The 14,983-nt window shown below is 41.2% G+C and overlaps 2 long non-coding RNA genes across 3 annotated transcripts in view; one reads left to right on the forward strand and one right to left on the reverse strand.

Annotated features, from left to right (window-relative positions):
- LOC310825486 overlaps positions 1–14,983 on the reverse strand; it is a 632,470-nt gene that overhangs the window by 472,207 nt on the left and 145,280 nt on the right. The gene's annotated exons all lie outside the window — the stretch shown is intronic.
- LOC310853083 overlaps positions 1–14,983 on the forward strand; it is an 84,159-nt gene that overhangs the window by 43,743 nt on the left and 25,433 nt on the right. The window contains exon 2 of one of the 2 annotated variants that reach the window (XR_014568529.1): positions 12,953–13,048. This is a non-coding gene — a long non-coding RNA (uncharacterized lncRNA). Of the gene's footprint in view, positions 1–12,952; positions 13,049–13,206; positions 13,310–14,983 lie in introns of those variants that run through there. The other variant, XR_014568530.1, reaches the window with a different exon arrangement.

The raw sequence follows: 14,983 nt of genomic DNA on the forward strand, positions 1-14,983 counted from the left end.
TCTTAACCTGAAGCACCACTTTAACTAATGGGATCTCCCGCTGTGCGGCACAATTTCTGTTCTCATCCTGAAGCAAAGTTCTTAACCAGAGGTACTATTTCTGGGTAAGCGAAGTCTGTCATCTGAAGCGTCTGTAACCCGAGGTACCACTGTAACCCATGGACATCCAGTGTAGCTGAATGGTGGAAGACTGAGGGCAGATAAAAGAAAGTGCTTCATCATACAATGCACATTTAAAATATGGAACTCACTCCCATAGGAGGTAGCGATGACCACCAACTTTGATGGCTTTAGAAGATTATGGTTACATAAATTCATGGAGCATAAAGCTATCCCTTTCTACCAGCTCTGATGGCTATGTTCTACCTCCATGATCAGAGGCATTGTGACTCTGAATACCAAGTGCTGGGAACTGCAGGAGTGGAGAATGCTATTGTGCTTAAATCCTGGTTGTCGGTTTCCCACAGGCATCTGATTGGCCACTGTGACAACAGAATACTGGACTAGATGAGCCATTGGCCTGAGCCATCAGGCTTTTCTTCTGTACTTAAGTTGTTTAGGTACCACTGTTGGGAATGTTGCCAGTAGTGCTTTACATGTCAGCAGCAGCTGCCTTTACCATGGTGGAATTCCTCACAGGCTGAGGCCAATGGATAACCCCCTCCACAGCAGTACAAATCAGGGGATTAGGGTTGTTTTATTTGACTGCAATCCCATACAAACTTACCTAGGAGTAATTGTCATTGAATTCAGTGGTACTTTTCTCTGAGTAGACATGTGTGGGATTGCAGGACCAAATGATTTGCTAGCTTCTTGGATTGTATTGTCTAGCTCAACTACTCCAACATAATGCTGCAGATGTTTCTGCAAAATCTGAATTGCACTGATATAAAAATCAAAGTTCCCTTAAATTACACTCAAATGTATGCTAAATACATTGGGTGAACTTCAACCTTAGCTACCTATCTCAAAACTGGAAATCAATGTCCTCTCTCAGAGGAATTATTTGAAAATGAGTGAGAATGTTATTTGTCGAGCAATTTGTACCAGGAAAATCCTACATAAGTGTCACATGCTGTAATAATTCAATGGGACAAACTAAGTTGAAATCAGTTATCTAATAAAAGATGTGGCTAATTTCAAGTTTATCTGGGGACTACACCATCTGAACAGGGAGCCCTGATGTATGGGGGCTTGCCATTATTAGTCAGTAACCTTTAAAAAATGCTTTTTTGCACCTGTTCAGTGACATTATGCATCTATTCAATATGTTCTAGGTCTAAACCTGAGCATGGAAAACAGATGCTGCTAGAGCTTAACCCTGCTCAACCCTGGAGCACATTCATGTCCACATAGTACAATGAATGATTCCTAACAACTGTTCCACTTTAGAGACAAGAGTAATTCAGATTTCAAAAACACAGGAAGGAATTTGGGTGAGGGAAATTTCAGAAGCATCCCTCCCCAATAATTTGTGGGTTCTGTTTTGGAACATCCTTGTTCTGCTCTTATAGCTTACTAATATCATAATGATATTTTTGCTGATCTTGCCACTATTAATACCTCTAATGGACTGAAGAGATCTGTTTTCAGCAAATTTAGACAAAAGCATTCTATTCACTGCAGGAGAAATCATTGCTGAATATCTGAATAACAATGGCAAGCACATGCCATAGATGGCTTTCTTCAAACATTTAATTAGCAAGATTGGATTTGAACACTAAAGTCAATTGTTTGTCTTTTATTTGCCATAATCGTTGCAGACTATGTAATGTGAATAATGAGAGATCTTTATTGTTTTAGTGTAACAGCATTGTTCTCCTATGGAGAATATCAAAACATTTTCCATGGTGTAATTAAGGATGCCTGATAAAGACAGTAGCAAAAATATGGAAAGTGGATTGCATAACACAATCCTGTTCAGTTTCAAGTTACATTCAGAGTCTGAGTACTCTGAAGGCAATGTTTCAGTGTATGCACTGGATCTTGATATGAGAAAGTTCTTTGAGGTTATTTAATATGGAAGTGGTGGAAATATTGCTCAGGCACCACCTCCTGCTTCACACCTACTCATCACCTACTCATTGCTTAATCAAGGATAGTGTTCTAGAATGGGCTATTTGCCCACATACCCAAAATGAAGACTCAAGCGACATTTTTACACCAATAAAGTGCTAATTGCAATGACAGCCTATGTGCTTCAAGGCCCAATTCAAGGGGCTGGTCCCTTAAAGTCCTTAATGTAGGGGTCAGTAAGGTTTACCTCACCTGGGCTGGTTCACTCCACTGGAGATCTGTCCATGGGCTGGATCACACATGCCCATCAGCGCGCACCCCCGCAATTTCCGGCGTCTGCGCAGGTGTGATTTCCGGTGTCTGCATTTGCACAGATGCGATTTCTGGCATCTGTGTCTGCGCGGACACGATTTCCGGTGCCACAGAAGCAAGTCCCCGTGCCGTGCTGCGCCAGTTTAACACAGTGTACTGGGACTCAACGAGTGGGAGGGTCAGTTCGGGGGCAGCTCATGGGCCAGTTAAACGACCCCCGTGGGCCGCTTGTGGCCCATGGGCCTTAGGTTGCTGACCCCTGCCTTAATGGCTTGTGGGTGCTTATGCCATATGACCCTGTAAGAGATTTACAAGCAGTAACAGAAGCCCTACTTGTATGTCCATTTGAGAGAGAGGTTAAACAAGTGGTGATGGGGATTGCCTCTTCCCCACTGGTGCAACTCTGCTAAAAGCAACACCTGTGGAATTCTGTCTGCTGTGTAACTGCTAAAAGGCACAGAGCTTCTCCCAGGAAAAAATGGTAGAGAGAGAGAGACAAATACTATTTTATTAGGATGAGGCCCTATCTCTTAAGCAGAAGAATCTTAATTTTATCACAAATATAGCCTGCCAAATCTAATTCTCTCACTTATCAGACATCATTTCCCCCACAAAGAGACTACACCACAATATTAACATCCTAAATGTATGGCCCATTCTAATCCTTGTTCTGCTGACCAAGCATGCAGAAATCTGTGTCCTCAAAAGTAATCTCTTCCTCCATACCTTGATATTAATCACAATGTTTGCAGATGAAACTGGAAAAGTGTAGCAGTTCCTATTTACTTGTCTCACCCTCGTTCAGTACAGTCTGGATACAGGCCATCGCCAATCTGAAAATAGCCCAGTTTACAGTCAGCAATTTGACTTCAAGCAGATCAATTTATCCTCCTCCACCATCCTGTCTAAATTTCAGGGTTTCTTTCCGACGAATATTAAGAGGAGTGAAGCATGCATTGTGCTAAAAAAAGGGAAGACTCTTCTCACAGGAAGAACCTGTCAGGCTCAAGCAGGAAAAGATTCCCTCTTGGGATTTCTCTACTAGCAAGTTTAACCCAAGAGAAAAAGCACACAGGTTGTGAATATTTAAGTGTTGCTAGTCATGTAACTAAGATCTTTGGGATGTATGCATAGTATCATTAATACTGATAAGCCAATGTGCTGGGATGGGGGTGGGGATTTGATTTAGTTCATATTCAAAGGTGAACCTTCCTGATTCAAAGTTTCCAAAATAATATGAGAATAAATACAGTACTCTTACAAAGTCGCACATCCAAATTTTTAAGTGAAGTACTACAGCCATGTAACATATACAAAAATGCACAAATACTTATTTTACTGAAAATAAAATGCAAAAGGCATTATTATTAAGTTAAATTATGAATATCAGGCATAAAACATGTGACTAGTAGGAGAAATTCTCACTATAAGTTTGATAAAATTCTATGAGGATTTTTTAAAGTAAAGTTTTAAAATCATGAAATGAAGCAGAAATGTAGAGAACTGTATTTAAGACTGGATAGGGGAATGACAATCTGAGAGAAACTGAAATTGACACATTTGTCCATCCTTACCTGCACATCCTTTTCTGCACATGTCTTCATGCCAAAAACAGAGACATTCTGAGTGTGCAGGGCTGCTTGATCACATGAGGGAACTTGGAAGATGCATAAATCCCACACCATGTTTCAGCTTCTTTTCTCAAGTTCTACTTCCAGCTTTATGCTAAAGTGCCAGAATGTGAGGGATGACACATTCCCCGAAGAATTAAAAAAGAATTCCATTCTGAAAAGACAATCATGCTTCAAAGGACATTTTAAAAAATACTGATATGCAAGGAATGATTTGTGTGAGATCATTTTCAGCTGACTGAGGTCATGTGTAGTCAAGAAATGTCAAGTGTATGACACAAGCCAAGCAAAAAAAAGGTCACATGCCTGGCAGCTATTATGATTATTCATGATGGAATTACTTTTCTTTGAACTCCTCATTTTTGTATTTTGAAGTAAAGAAATGGTAAATTCCCACAAGACTCACATCTCAGCAGCAATTAGAAAATTTCAGCAAGCTCCTTTTCCTCTCTCAGACTCTCAGATCATTCTCAGGTAGCATGAACATAGGTATCATCATGTTTGCATTTGTATGTCTGCAAGATTTTAATGTTTTTAATTTAGTGGCACAATCTCATGAATTCCTGCAGAGGTATTGCTAATACCCTCGTTCAAATTAGTCAGATTCCTAAACCAAGTTCAAGAGGGTGGTAATCATTCTGTCATGTTCAACAAGACTCTAATTGAGATACAAGCTGGAAAAACAATGAATGATGGTGGACTCTTTTTCTCAGGCCACATCACCAGCAGATGCCACCTTGTGATCTCAGGCCTGACCATATATTTATAATATGTGCCCATATGAATGACCCTCAGGGTCCCTTCCAACTCTACAATTCTATGATTCTGTGATTCTATGAATGTCTAGGCTATAAACCAGAAGATGGTACAGCTAACTTTCAGGCTTTCCCTGATGGTTGAAAGTTTTTTCACATTGTGTTGCTCAGTGTTATAACTTAGTACTACGTGTTAGAACTTTGATACCCTGTATCTATTACATTTTAGCTATGATTTTACGACTGCATAACCATTTCTTCAGCAGTACATAAAATGTATATATGCATGAATAAATAAATAAATTCCCATCAAGAATAGAAATTGAAGGCAGATTTTCCACTGAGTCAATCAATGCAACCCAACATCTAATTTTTAACACACACACACTCCTGATAATTGACCCTCTTCAAGCAATATTTAGCTTTGCTTTATTCAGATAGTTGCAAAGGCCTCCAATTCAGGCTGGAGGATTTAAACACTCCTATATTGATCCACTGCTTTGGATACCAGGCTGGTTAAAAACACTCATACAATAAAGTGTTCAGAGCCTATAAAGCTGGAAAGGGAGGGAGAGGGAGAAGGAAGAGTGAAGTGAGCAACTGGACCAAGTTGCTCAGAAAAGAAAGCCGCGTGACAGAGGATCAATAGGAAATATTGTGGTAAAGATGCTGAAGGAAAAAGAAGGGTGGCGGAATTGCTGCAGAGGAAATGCTAAAGAGTGCACTAAGATGCCGCGGCTGAGACCTTGCGGTAAGGGAGGCCAATTAGTACAGGATGTGCCGCCTCAAAATGGTTGGCAAGCCTGCAGCCCTTCTTCTGCTTTAGCGCTCAGAGATAAGACAGACTGCACTATGTCTTTGGGGCAATTCCAAGAAAGAAGGTCCTGTCTCGCTACAGTTATTTCAGTGCATTGAATAAGAAAAGGTCCTGGAACAGGATTCATAAGAATGGCCCCCAGTGCAGTAGCACAATGCTGTATTTTAAATCAAATTGCCATATTTGCCTTCTTCCTTCTTCTGAGAGAAAATACTGAATCTGCACACATTTACATTTGTTTTTAAGCTGCTTTACCTGGACCATCTTTCCCTAGCACTCTGCCACACCAGGAAGTAGCATGGCAAATAGCACGGCAAATTACTACAGTCGATTTTATGAGCGTTGTACAGAAAAGTTCTAGATAGTTCCAGGGCCCCTTGTATGAATGCACCATAGTGAGTTGAGTGGTGGAGGGCAAGAGCCAGGCTTGAGTGGACCCTTGACATAGTGCCGTCAATGTCCCCACCACCAACCAGTCCCTGCTTACATCCCTGCCAACACTGTCAATGGTGCCAACCAATACTTGGGTCTCCTGGTGACATGGGGTCAGGGATTGGTCCTAACAGTGCTGTAGCTATGAGTTACCCACTCCATTACATGAGGTTACCTAGAGGTGGTGCAGTAATATGATCAGAGAAAAGCAGTTACATAGTTGCAGGCAGCCACCATAGTATATATCTCACATTCAAAGCCCAATTGCATCGTGGAAGTTAAAGCAAAGTGGTTGCTTGGCTTCCCTCACGCTGCTGTGCTGTCACCACTTCAAGGTAAGTCTATTCAGGAGGAGCAGGTGACTTGTGGCTGCAGCAACAATTGCCTATACAGTGGTACCTGGGGTTACAGATGCTTCAGGTTACAGACTCCGCTAACCCAGAAATAGTACCTCAGGTTAAGAACTTTGCTTCACGATGAGAACAGAAATCGTGTGGGGGTGGCAGCAGCAGTGGGAGGCCCCATTAGCTAAAATGGTACCTCAGGTTAAGAACAGTTTCAGGTTAAGAACGGACCTTTAGAATGAATTGAGTTCTTAACCCAAGGTACCACTGTATGCTGTTGGAAGGCCCTAGTGGTGCATGGCTGGTGGCAGCTGTCCAAAGTGCTGAATCTGGTGCCTGATGCAGTGTGCTAGTTTACCAAAATTTCTCAGATGTTTATCCATGTAGCAGGTAAAGAGAGACATTGGCTGAGCAACACTTGCTTAGCTGTACCATACAAAGCCGGGATTAAGGCAAAAATGGGTCAAGGTCTTTGATATGGTAGGGGTCTGGAAGGGTGTGTGACAACACACCACAAGTAAGTGTATTTATGCTTACAGGACTAAGGGCACCTATGGCATTGTAGTGATGACAAAGCAAAAGTAAGTGAAGTGGTTATGGGTATACAAAATGTCTTTTCTTCTTCTTTGTCTTAATAAAAATCATTTTAGAAAATGAATTCCAGGTACCAAGGTCAAGAATCAAAGAGAGGAAAAGATGATAACAAGAGCTAGGATGCTGACAAATTTTCACCAGTGTATTGTATTGTATTGTTTAACTAATTATTTTGTGCTTTTACCCTGTATTTTTATGTTGTGAACCACCCTGAGATCTTTGGATGAAGGGTGGCATATAAATTTAATATAGCAATAGCAACTACAACTACAACCTATCTCTATTCTCACCAAGTGAGCTTGAAAAAAGCCAGAGGAGAGTGATCTTCATGGAGACTGCTTATTCCCTTCCCACATATACTAGCTATGAAAATAATTCCCATGCTGCAATTAGGCTTTTAAAATAGCCTCCTCTTGGCTCTAACAGGAGGCTCTCCCCCCCCCCCCCGCAAGCCTAAACCTGTGAAGCAAAGTGCAGAGAAAAGCGAACACATTGTAGGTCAGATGAGAAGAACCCATGGACTACCGGTATATCTAGTTCACCATTCACTAGTTCCTCACCTCTGGCTTGATATGCTGTACATTTGTGTCTACTTCTAACACCATGTTTTGGACCATGGTTACTGAATTTAGGCCACCCACGGCTACTGATAGTTTATTAACTGGTTCTGTACAAGCCATGGCAGAGGCCTTAATGCATGCCAGGGTGTTGTTTTTGTCGTTTTTGGTCAATGGAATGGAGAAATGTTGGATGCTGAATTATAAGCTTGACTGAACTTATGGGTCCCGCACAGATTTAATTAGCTGAATGCAACACAGTTTCTACATTATTAAGATGTGATCTGACCCAGGCAACGTGACTAATTAATTTATCTCAGAAAACTGGAAAATTCACCTTTACTTTCTCAAACATTAAAAATATCTTTAACTCTTCTCCTCTGCACCATCTTTAATAAGGTAAAAATAGTTCTCCTAGATTGTACTGCTCCCTGAGGCCTTCTGAATACCATTTTTTTTAAAAAAAACAACAACAACACCCACCTTCTCATTTGACAGAGTAACTAGTTTTGCGGCTATATACCAGGGAAGACACATCAGTTAGCTTGTCCTAGTCACTACAGATTTACCTGAATACACTCAACTTAATTAAGAGTTCTCTGCTCCTGTGAAGAAGAAAGGAAAATCTATCTACAATCTCTGTTGAAAATTTGGCTTTAAAGGGTTTGGGGAAAATCATCATGTACTGGGGAGGTTTCTCATTTCTAATCTGGGTATAATGTTTATTTCAGTCTCAGCTACTGGTGTTGTTGGTATATTGTTTTTAAGCAAGTCTTTAAAAAATTTTAAATTGTAAAGATTGTGTTTTATGCTGCTCACAACCCTGGGCTCTCATAGAAGAAAGGCTGATGTGAAAATGAAAATAATGATAATAGCAGCAGGAGCAGCAGCAGCAGCAGCTGAAAGATCCGTGGCTGGAAAAGGAATCTTAGCTTGGCCAGATAGCATAAACTTTAGTTTGGTCAGTCAGAGCTTGGGGAAAACTCTTAACAAATGCATAGGCCTAAAGGCTAAGGTTGATACTTTAAAGAAGATACATGCATGTCTATCTTGGTACTTTCCCCCTTTATCTAAGACTGTTTACAAGTAATGTCACTTTTCAGTTGCCTTCAGACCAATCTACTTTGCTCTTCTCTGTGTTTTTTAAGACTTCCAGCTCCTGACCCCACTCCCACCCCACAATCAGATAAAAATAGCAACTACAAGATTGCACAGCTCTTCTAGGCCTGCTGAATATCTAAATACCACTTTCCCTTTGGTTATTAGTGAAGTAAGTTCATACGTTGCTTCCCCCATTATCCCATGTAGACGATGTGCTCAGCTGCCAAGATTGCAAGGGATAATAGGCAGTGACAGGCAAGCGTAGGCAAAAACGGCCCATTTCGGCTGTCATTTTGTCGTACTTGAAAACCAATGAACATTGTGATAATATAGCTGTCCCTTAGACACATACCACTGAAACTGAGGGTAGTGTTTAGCCAAGCACCAGTCCATGTACTGGACTCTAGTCAGGCTGAAAATTTAGCCCATCTTGGGAAAAGAAGACCTCTTGGTATTTAGACATGCATGGCATTCCCCTCATGTATAAAATGTACTATCCTTTTAGGGCAGGCTTCCTCAACCTCAGCCCTTGGGATGTTTTGAGACTACAATTCCCAGCATCCCTGACCACTGGTCCTGCTAGCTAGGGATCATGGGAGTTGTAGGTCAAAAACATCTGGAGGGCCAAGGTTGAGGAAGCCTATTTTAGGGCTTATTTCTTTCCTTCACCACTAGTGCCATTTCAATTTTACTTGCAGATGTTTATGATTCTTGGGCTTCACTTCCATATGTCCATAAAAGCTGGAAGATGGAAGAATGTGTTGACCTGGAAATCTAACCAGTGCATGCTTGGCTTAGGGGCAGGGTGAGGATTGTCAAGTCAGTTTTGCATTTTCTTACGACTTGTATTCAACCACTGATGAATCTGAAAAGAAGGTGATATAGTAGGATGGTCCATCTTCTACAGAAAAAGGAAATGGGTTAATCTACTGAGTGTGCTTATTCCCGTGAGCATGTGAGTGTAATAGCAGCCAAGGTTTAGAAAGAAATATCCATGTTTTCTAAGCAGGCTAAAGACAGCACAGCAGTCTTCAAACCCTCTCTCAAATATTCTGTTGCACACAGACAAACTGAATGGCTCAACAGGGACTGAAAGGTTTCTCATCAATGGTGCATGATGTCAATATTAACAGCATGCTCTAGGACATAGTCTAATTCATAATTTACTTGCACTCTTGATTGATATTCATGATGTCCAGTGGACATCTGGAAAATTAATCTGGTCTATCGAAATTAATTGGAAATTGGAACAGGCAAGTCCTATCCATCCTTACACAGAGCTACCCGAACCATTCAACAGTTACATTTATGGTAGGGAGGCATAATGTAGCATGCAGCACATCTTATCATTGGTGACATATCCAAAACAATAACTCAAAGGTTGGGTGCAGTTCTGCAATTCACCCTGTGAAGGACTCAGCCTCAATATTCATATTACTTTCTGAATACTTCCCTTATTTCAAATTCACCCTTACTCAGGGTGTAAATCAGTGTCACCATAATAGATTTTAGAAGATAGCTATACTATTCTGCACCAGAAGGGTTCTTCTCCTGTTATTTATCACTACATGGTTTCCAATCAGCTGACCTCCTCACAAACTATATAATAAATGCAAAGGAATATGGAGCCAGATGTTACACCAGAATATACATACATACTCAGATTGTAGTTAGATTTTAAACCAGATGTTTCCCAGTACCCATCAAATCATAAAGCATGGAAGAGAGAGTTAGGAAAGTGCTAGTTTTAACTTTTAAAGCCCTTTGTTGTTTGGGAATAGAGTCCCTAAAGTATGAGTGGGGAACCTTTTTGAACTACAGCTTCTATCATTCCTGACCATTGGCTAGTGCCAATTTGATGCCATTCCAATACCAAGGAAAGAACTTGGCAATCTTTTTGTGTTGTTTTTTAAAATGATGATGGTGATGATAATGATAATGATGATATTTATACTCCACCCAGCTGGGTTGCCGGATATTTATGATATTTTAAGTTGTGAACTGCCTTTATATTTTATATAAGTGCTGTATAACAGCAATATCAGCAATATATAAATACTTTTGTAAAAATAAATGAATGAATATCTTTAAAAACAACAACTCAGCAGGCATCTTAAGTAGGTTTTCTGATTGGTGATTAACTTTAACTGATTTTTATCTGTACTGAATTGTTTTAATCTGACTGTACCTCATTCACACATCATGCTTTTATGTGGTATATAGATGGTTGAATAAATAATAAAATAGCCAACTTGAAGAAAAGTTGTTGAGATTTATTTATTTATTTATTTAGCAAAGTTGTTGAGCTGCCGACTGCAGTATTCCGGTTATGTCTGGGAAATTCCAGACTTATGGCAACCCTACGCATTGTGAGCAATCCTAGCATGTTCCATGCTACTGTTCAGGACTTGGATGTGGCAGAACCCTCTGCTGGTACCCGGATGTGGTTGGGTGTTCACTGCTATGGAAGCCCCTTCTGTGCCTATGAAAATTGTGGCGTCTCTTTCAAGTGGTGTTCTTGCCAGTCAAAAGCAACCAACACATGACCCTGAAATGGAGTACTATGTCAGTGGGGCAAAGGAAGGTCACCAAGGGACCTGCTGGCCCATTTCAAGGTCAGAGGCCCAATAAAGGCCCAGAGCTGGTGCAGTGCACTACGTGCTCTGGCCAGTGCAAGCCCAGGGCTTTGGAGTGTGTGGCTGGGTGTGGTGGTAGCTCCAATGCTCCATTCTGGTCCATTGCTTCCCAGCCAGAGATAGAATCGCTCTCCCATGGCATCAAGTCTGAAGCCTAAGCATTGAGTTCCTTTCATGATTCGGCTTATCATTTACATTATGTTAGCTTCCTTTACACATTATTTCTTGCCTCCAGAAAGAGAAAGTCGCACAGAGTGAAAGGAATTACTGCACATTGTGTAACTAAAGATTTGGAATTGCAACAATTTGAATGCTTTCAACTGGGGTTTAATTGAGGGGGGGGGATGGGGATGCAAATAATTCACTCACACTTAAGGGTTACGATTTTTCAGCATATGTTCATAATTTGTACAGCAAATTCACTGGGATTTATAGAAACCCAACATCTGGAAATGCTAAGCTTTCCCCCCTTTTCCTTTTTTGCACCCATCCCTTGTTCAGAACTTTAAAAGAGCAATGTGGATGCTTCAAGCCTAATAATAAACACTGACAATTCTGATTTTGATATTGACGGTTCTTTAATATTGCCGATGCCATTATTTGAGGCTGACTGAATTCATGGGACCGCTTGATTAATGGCATAGGCCAGCTGTATACAAAGTGACATATTTCAGCAATGTTTTAAAAGCTAAAAAAGAAAGAAAGCTAAAATAATTTTCAGAATTGTCCAAGCTCAGTTAAGGAGTCTTACAAAGAGAGATTCAAAGAGTGGTTTAAAAGGGGGGGGGATGCATAGCCCAAGAAAGTGCTAGAGAGAGAGAGAGACTTGCAGGTGGATGATGAGTTTACCCAAAGTTGTTAAATCATAATGATAAATATTTTAAATATTTTGGATATTGAAGAGTGGGATGAGCATAGAGGGGTGGGACATATTAAAAATGAAACATCAGAATTGTGACCCATAGGAAAAGCTGTAGCTCAGCAGTAGAGCATATACTTGGCATTCAAGTGTCAGATTTAGCCACCAACATCTTCAGCTTGGGCTTGAAGACCCCTACCTTAAATCATTGAGAGCTCCTGCCATTTGTGTAGTCCTAAGCTAGATGGACCAATGTCTTCAATCAACAGAAGGCAGCTTTCTATGTTCCTGATGCAGGTCTACAATGGAGGTGGTAGGTACCTAGGGAAATGAATGAGGGCCGACAGCTCAAGAGCCTATAAAGCAAGTCAATGAATAGGATGGGATAGGAGAGGCAAGAGCCCACAACTAGTCAGGATCAGGATATGGAGCAGGAGATTGCAAACAGAAAAGTGTTGTTGTGTTCATGCCCTGCTTGTGAGCCTCCCCGAGAACAGACTGATAGACTGAATAGGTCTTTGGTCTGATTGAGCAGGGTGCAGCTTATATTAAATTCTGGCTGGCTTTTACAGGCCTGCTCCTTCCTCCGCATAGGAGAAATTGAACATTGTATTCAATGTTGCACCGAGCTTTGCACAAGGCAACTTTGAAGGGGAGCACAAGGTTAGGACGAATTCTTTGCCCTCTCCACAGTTCTTCCTCTGTCTTAGTGCAATGAAGACTTCAGGCATGTTCAGATGGGGACTCCATGATAGGGCTTGGGGAAACTGTGCCTTTTTGGTCTCCTTAATCAAAGAGCAGGACCAGTGCCAGGGATTGTTGGGAACCATCTGCAGCCCACACCCAAGCAGGGGACCTGTTGCAGATATCTAGGTGCCTTCTCTATTCCTTCTTGCAGTTTGTGCCTGTTTACTGGTCCTCTCTGACCACGCAACCTGTGGGAAGACAGGGAAGATGCCTCCACTTCTGGACAGTTCTACGGACTGTAAGTACTGTAAGTAAATAAATTGCATTTATTTGTTATTCAATTTCTTTCAAGGTGACACACATGGTTCTTTCCCTCCCCAATTTATCCTCACAGGTTTGCAGGTAGATTAGGTTCAGAGACTGGTGTGCATTCTCTCTCCTCTCTCTCTTTCTCTCCAATGCAGTCTTCAAGAATGCTCAGAAGCCTTCATTACAGAGAGTGAGGAACAGCTTAGAAAATAACCCCCAGTCTCTTTGGTTGCTGTTTTACCTTCCCCTACTCAGCTTGGTAAATTTGAGGAAATGTGAGAAAGTAGCTGAGAATGGAAATGGTCAAATTAGTGGAGTAGTGCTGAGCCATTATGAGCTAACCTGCAACTGAGAAGAAGAGCTCAGCTGATAAAGTCTCGGGGATTTCCGAACCATTTCCTATAATTATTGTCCATCATAAAGGAGGAGAGCGAAACTGCCAGTAATAGGATAACCGTCACTCTGGAGTTAGGGCTTTCTCTCTCTTTTTTAAAAGTTATGATGGACCTCATTTCAAAGGTATACACTTCTCAAGAATCAATTATCTTTTTTCACTTTTCGTTTCTTGAACATTAGAGGCAAAAAAGGCAACTCTTAAAAGAAGGGACTGATACAAAGACTTCATGAACACTATGCAGAGCTATCTTTATAACCTCTCACTCATTTTTTAATAACTGGTTCCCCCCCCCCATTCATGCTTTAACCAGGTGTCATGTTATGCTTTTGTTGTTGTTGTTGTTGTTGTTGTTGTTGTTGTTGTTGTTGTTGTTGTTGTTGTTACTCTGGCTTAACTTGGCAGTTTGGAAAGCTCCTGTCTCACTTGTACAGGTGAATCCAAATTGGTTTGTAATGTTTAACTGAGAGATCCTAGCAATGATAGGGAGATATTTTTCAAACCCAATTTATTCTACCATGTTGCTGAAAGGGGGGGGGGGAGAGAATGCAACAGTTGATGCTATATTGTGAAAATATTTCAGTGTCCATTAAAATGTGTCAGACTGGAAGAACAAAACTATGTGAGTTTCCTGTGGCATCTTACTGCATTACAGCTCTTCCCTGAGCATAGCTTGATATATGTGGAATACTGGCTGGGCCCTTATTTCACTTTAGCTCGCCAGGTGTGCTATCAGCTCAGAGTTCATTATTCCTGTCTTGTGGACTCAGTAGGTTAGGAGCTTCTGCCCAAGCTTCCTCAGGACCAATTTGTTTTATTCAGCTGCAGTCTGGTTGGGTTTATGCATCGAACTTGTAAATGCTTCATATTTATTTGAAGAGGAAGCAATTACATTGTCTCCCCATGCTTCCTTCCCTTGCCAGCAATTGCCTATCATCACCATCATCACCCATGTATATCTCACTTAATGCCCATATAGGCTTCTAAGCAGTTTACAAGAATAAAACCAACACCACCACAAACATTATCATATTTAATGAAAATACATAATGAAACAATCCCATGAATCCCTGTTGTTCCCAGGGGCTGCCAAAGAAAGTGGTGATGCAGAGCTGCTACCTTTCCTGGTTGCCCCATGTAGCACCTAGTCCTGGCCTTCTCTCCAAACACCCGGATACACTTTAAGTGGCAAGAGCAAACACTGCAGGTGTGCAAAAATGTGCCTCATTCCCTGTGCCTGCTTTGGGATATTTATTTTATTTATGATTTATAACATATATAATGTGTGTGCCTCCATGCAATTACTATTTTCTAGGAGAGATTCAATAACATGCCAGAAATTTAGGTTTCTGCAATTGGTGGATTAAAGTGTTGCTTGCTGGGAGGGAGAGGGGGACAGACAAGGGAGTGGGGAGGTCAAAATGGTGGAAACAGACTGGCAGGAGCACCAAATCAGTTATGCTGGTGTATTTGTACCAGCTAACCTTCCCACTGTCTCATTGCTTTCCATCCTGGTAAGCAACCACAACCCACCCACTG

This window comes from Podarcis gaigeae, assembly GCF_964106915.1.
Source record: "Podarcis gaigeae genome assembly, chromosome: 1".
NCBI lineage: Eukaryota > Metazoa > Chordata > Lepidosauria > Squamata > Lacertidae > Podarcis > Podarcis gaigeae.